This window comes from Monodelphis domestica, chromosome 2 (genome assembly GCF_027887165.1).
Source record: "Monodelphis domestica isolate mMonDom1 chromosome 2, mMonDom1.pri, whole genome shotgun sequence".
NCBI lineage: Eukaryota > Metazoa > Chordata > Mammalia > Didelphimorphia > Didelphidae > Monodelphis > Monodelphis domestica.
Window position 1 is genome coordinate 442,215,193 of NC_077228.1, and position 6,216 is coordinate 442,221,408.

Sequence of the window (6,216 nt, forward strand, 5' to 3'; positions counted from 1 at the left end):
AAAATAGAGCTGGATACTATAAGAGGTTTGTGAGGGTAAGTAACAACAGAATGTGGACATGTCAAGGAAGTAGCTTGGCACTCTGGTTCTGGGCAATAAAAGGGAAAAGTTTCTTAGTCTTCAAATTAGTGCTTTTAACATTTTATGTCTCTGAAAACTTCATTTCTCCACACTTTCATTTTTTAATATTTTAATAAGTTCCTTTTCTGTCTCCTTCAGATGCAAAACTGTTGATGTGAAAAAGGCATCATCTTATATTCTTTTTTTCTTAACTCTTATCTTCTACCTTATAATCAATACCGTGTATTGGTTCTAAGGCAGAAGAGCAGTAAGGGCTAGGCAATGGCCTACAAACAAATACAAAGTAGTATTATGCAAGATATTTTGGGAAAGAGGGCACTAAGTGCAGCCAGGGAGTAGGAAGTGGAATCAGGAAAGGTGAAGGCAAATGGGAGTTAAATAACCTGTCCATGTCCTCAAAGTGGGAGGAGCTGGCTGCAGTCCCTTTCTTTTATTCTCTTTGATATGCAAATGAACTCAACACATATTGATAAGTTACATGATGCCTCAATACATATAGATGAGTTACATAGTATATTGCCATTGGATAATTGCAAATTATGAGAAGGTGAAGGTGGAGTTATTATCCTCAGGTGACTGAGACAAAGGGAAGCAAGGTTTCGCACCCTAACTTCAGCCACACTGGGAATAGAGTTCATTGCCATGCGCAGGATGGCCATGTGCTCACTCACAATCCTTGTCTCTCCACAATAACTATGGGCTGGACTGCTACAAATTCAAATATGTAAATAATATAGACAGAAATTCATTGCATTCATCTTGGAAGTCCAAGAACATCAACAAAACTCTACAAGGCATGGCAAAGAGAAGGAACAGAATGGCTGTGGTTTTGATGATAATGTCAAGTCTGGCTGGTTGATGGTGCTTCAGGTTGCTGAAGACCTTGATGAAGAGGGTCAACCATGAGAGGGGCAAACACAAGGCAGTTAGAGATAAGCAAAAATATTTTCACAACACCACATGGTCTAAAGGGGAATCTGGGATATGTACCCTGAAAACAGAAAAGAATCTAACCAGGTCACAAAACAGAGAGAGCTTGAACAATGTGCAAACCCTACTGGACTGGTGCTTTGGGCGTGTTGGCATCGGTACCAGGTGGGGTAAAAGGACTGAAAGACACCTCTTTACACTGATGGCTGTCAGGAGGTAGAAGCCAGTACTGTGGCCAAATAGAACCAGGACACAGAAGATAAAGTCAAATAATTGTAGTTTGGTTAAGTCCTTCTTGGAGTAAACCATATGAACTATTGCATTGGTAGAAGTACAAAGCAGGAGAGTTAAGTCCGCAGTTGAGAGATGTAGGATGTAGACAGTCAGGGAGTTCTTCTTGAGGTGGATGATGAGATGCCACATGATAAGTCCATTGTCAATTGTTCCCAGTCTGGAGATGAGCAGGGAAACACAGGCTGAGACATCTTCTGTTGATGGTGATTTCAAGAAGGACCCATTCACCTGGATCTGGGCATCTGGCATGAACTCTAGAGAACTTACGGAGGTTGGAGGGTGCTTCATTATCTAGAGAGCAATCTTTCCCTTAAACCTGTCAGCAGAGGTGGAAAATAGGGTGTAGAGATGCTATTCAATTTTGAGGGGAAAATAGACTCATAAGAAACTTAAGAGATTATTTATGAAAGACCTGGTGCATTAATTATTGTTAGACCTCCAGTGAGAAGGTGCTTGATTTAAATACTACCTGACACTTTCTGCTACATAACCCTGAACAACTCATTCACTTCTAGCCTCAGTTTTCTCATCTATAAAATGGAAAAAATAATACCTTGTAGCAATAATTTTCACAATGTAGTTTTGAGGATCAAATGGGATAATGCATATGAAGTGCTATCACATAGCCCAAACCTCTTCTTTTTTTTTTCCAACTAAGAAGGCTTTTCTGAAGACACATTAATGGCAGAGGTAAGTTTTAGCCTGAGCCTTTGTTACTAAGGTCAGGTTTCTTTCCGCTACATTACAACATCTTAACTGATCTTTCACAGTTTTCATATGACAAAAAAATTTTTCCCAACATCGAGTGCAGACTTCAGAGCAAGGCAGAACCTTGATTATCTTGGGATACTTAGAGGCATTCTTTCTCTAGCAGACGGACACTTAAAACCTCAACGAGACATGCTCCAACGACTTCCATTTTTACGTGCCAAAAACTATTTCTGTCTCTGTTAGGACAAAATTCCTGTATGTAGCTCTAGGGAAAAGGGGCTTTAGGTCAGGCTTGTGGAAAGCTTTATTCCAAAGTAGAAACTTGAAGTGGGGGAGGAGAGGAAAAGGAAGGGGTTAGATCAGAATTGGATTTCCTAGGCTAATGTTTTCAGGATGTCCTTCCTCCTTGGGGTTCTCCCACCTGGGAGGAGAGGAGCTGAGAGGAATGGAGACTGTTAGAGAGAATGGGGAAGTTTGGAACTAAGTTAGAGGGGCCTTGGGAAGTTTGTCATTGCAGCTCACCTCCCCTGGCCTTCTTCCTTCCTAGGCTTCTCTCAGTCCTTTATCCTCCTCCCCTCTTGAGGTAGCTGAGTCATCCTTAGCTATGATCAAGATGTTCCCCCAGGGATTATTTTTTGAAATTTTATTTAATTAGATGATTTAGAATAATTTTCCATGGTTACAAGACTCATGTTCCTTCCCTCTCTTCCACACTCCCCCTCCCGTATCTGATGCACAATTCCACTGGGTTTAACATGTACCATCGATCAAGACCCATTTCTTTATTATTAATATTTGCACCAGGGGGATCTTTTAGAGTCTACTTCCCAGGGAGCATTTTTGTATTAAAAAGATCCAAATCATCTTGGAGTCTTCCATCATTCTTCCTTCACCTCCACCCAAACAATCAGTTGCCAAATCTTGTTCATTCTCTCTCTAGACTATCTCACATCTGTTCCTTTATTTACATCCTCATCACCTTTCTCCCGACCTATTAGAATAGCCTTACTATTGGTCTCTTTCACTTATCCTTTCCATAGCTGCCATAGTCGTCTTCCTAATGTGCTTCCATAGCATTTAGGGCTGAAGAGGACCTCATCAGATCAGAGATCATCCATTAAGTCCTTTATTTTACCAATGAGAAATTTAGACCCAGAAAAGTTGGGTGAGCTGCCTAAGGACACACAGTAACTGGGAGAATCAGGATTTGAACACAGGTTTTCCAACTCTAAATCCAAGGTGTCTTCTACTATGCCATATCACTTCTTGTATGACTCCTGCTCAAAAACTCTTAGTGGCTCCTGTTCATTCATAGAATAATTTATTGGTCAGTAGATTAGGAGATAGCTGGAAGTACAGTGGATAACGTGTTAGATATGATGTCAGGAAGACATCTTCCTGAGTTCAAAACTGGCCTATGTGACCCTGGACAAATCACTTAACCTCAGTTCCTTCAACTGTAAAATGGAGATTAATAAAGGCATCTACTTGACAATCTTGTTGTGAGGACCAAATAAGATAGTATTTGTATTTTTATGATCTTTATTTTTATTTTTAATTTTATTTATTTAAAAATATTTTTACATGTTTACATGATTCATTTTCTTTCCCTCCCTTCTTTTCTCCCCACTCTCAGAGCCAATAAGCAATTCCACTGGATTGTACAAATGTTGTCACTTGATACCTATTTCCTTATTATACATTTTTGCTATGAAGTGATTTTTTAAGGCCTAAACCCCAAATCACATACCCATATATACATGTGATAAATGATGTCATATGTTGTGCTTTTGCATTTCTACCCCCATAGTTCTTTTTCTCAATGTGGTTAGCATTCTTTCCCATAAGTCCTTCAGGAGTGTCCTGACTTGTTGCATTGCTACTAGTAGCAAAGTTCATTACATTGGATTTTTCCACAATGTTTTACTTTCTATGTAAAATGTTCTCCTGGTTCTGCTCGTTTCACTCTGCATCATTTTACTGAGGTTCTCCAGCTTCATATGGAAAGCCTCCAGATCATCATTCCTTACAGCACAATAGTGTTCCATCACCATCAAATACCACAAATTATTCAGTCATTCCCCAATTGAGGGACACCCCATCATTTCCCATTTTTTGCCACCACAAAGAGCGCAGCTATAAATATTTTTGTATAGGTATTTCCCCTTATTATTTCTTTGGGGTACAAGCCCAATAGTGGTATGACTGGATCAAAGGGCAGGCATTCTTTTAAAGCCCTTTGTGCATAAGTCCAAATTGCCTTCCAGAATGGCTGGATTAATTCACAACTCCTCCAGCAGTGTATTAAGAATCCCAATTTTGCCACATCCCCTCCAACATTTATTATTTTCCTTTTGTGTTATATTGGCCAATCTGCTAGGTGAAAGGTGGTATCTCAGCATTGTTTTGATTTGCATTTCTTTAATTATGAGAGAGTTAGAACACCTTTTCATGTACTTATTGTTAGTTTTGATTTATCTGAAAACTGACTATTCATATCCCTTGACCATTTGTCAATTGGGAAATGGCTTGATATTTTTTTTTTATAAATTTGAGACATGAGACTTTTGTCAGAGGTTTTTTTTTTTTTTTTTAAACCCTTACCTTCCATCTTGGAGTCAATACTGTGTATTGGCTCCAAGGCAGAAGAGTGGTAAGGGCTAGGCAATGGGGGTCAAGTGACTTGCCCAGGGTCACACAGCTGGGAAGTGGCTGAGGCCAGATTTGAACCTAGGACCTCCCGTCTCTAGGACTGGCTCTCAATCCACTGAGCTACCTAGCTGCCCCCTTGTCAGAGGTTTTTGTTATAAATTTTCCCCCTAAATTTGTTGCTTCCCTTCTAATTTTGGTTGCATTGGTTTTGTTTGTACAGAAACTTTAAAACTTAATATAATAAAAATTATTCATTTTACATTTTGTAGTGCTTTCTGTTTCCTGCTTGGTCTTAAATTCCTTCCTTTCCCATAGATTTGACAGATATACTATTTACTTAAGTTGTTTATGGTTTCCCTCTGTATTTTTCATTTACCCACTCTGAGTTAATCTTGGTATAGGGTATAAGATATTAATATAAGCTCAATTTCTCCCATACTGTTTTCTAATTCTCCCAGCAGTTTTTGTCAAATAGTGGGTCCTTATTCCAAAAGCTAGGATCTTTGGGTTTATTGAACACTAGCTTGCTGAGATCATTTACCCCAAGCCTATTCCATTGATCCACCCTTCTACTGCTAAGCCCCAGCACCATATAGTTTTATTTTTTTTAATTTTTTTAAACCCTTACCTTCTGCCTCAGAATTAATACTAAATATTAGTTCCAAGGGAGAAGAGCAGTAAGGGCTAGGTAATTGAGGATAAGTGACTTGCCCAGAGTCACACAGCTGGGAAGTGTCTGAGGCCAGATTTGAACCTAGGACCTCCCATCTCTAGGCCTGGCTCTCAATCCACTGAGCTACCCAGTTGCCCCCACCATATAGTTTTAATAATTACTGCTTTATCATATAGTTTGAGATCTGGTAAAGGTAGGCCTCTAACCTTCACATTTTTTTCATTATTTCTCTTGATATTCTTGATCTTTTGTTCTTCCAGATGAACTTTGTAATAATTTTTTCTAATTCTATAAAAAAGTGTTTTGGTAGTTTGATAGGTATAGCACTGAATTAGTTAATTAATTTAGGTAGGGTTGTCATTTTTATTATATTAGCTCATTCTACTCATGAGCAATTCACATATTTCTAATTGTTTAGATCTAGTTTTATTTGTGTAAAGAGTGTTTTGTAGTTATGTTCATATAATTCCTTGAGATAATATTTTTAAAAAGCATTTAGCCCAAATCCTGATAGTTAGAGTTATATAAATGCTTATTCCTTACCAAGTAACTGAATTATAGAATTGGAAGAGACTTCCATGGCCATGTAGTCCAAACCAGACACTAAATTAGTAATTCCTACTATATTATGCCTAATAGTCATCTACCTTTGCTTGGAGACTGCTAAGGAAAGGAAACTCACCATATCTCGACGTGATCTGTTCCAGTTTTGGACAGCTCTGTTAGTTAATTTTTTTCTGACATCAAACTGTGAAAAATTCATTATTGGGGGCAGCCAGATGACTCAGTGAATAGAGAGGCAGGACTGGAGACAAGGGGTCCTGGGTTCAAATATGAACTCAGACACTTCCTAGCTAAGTGAACCTGGGCAAGTC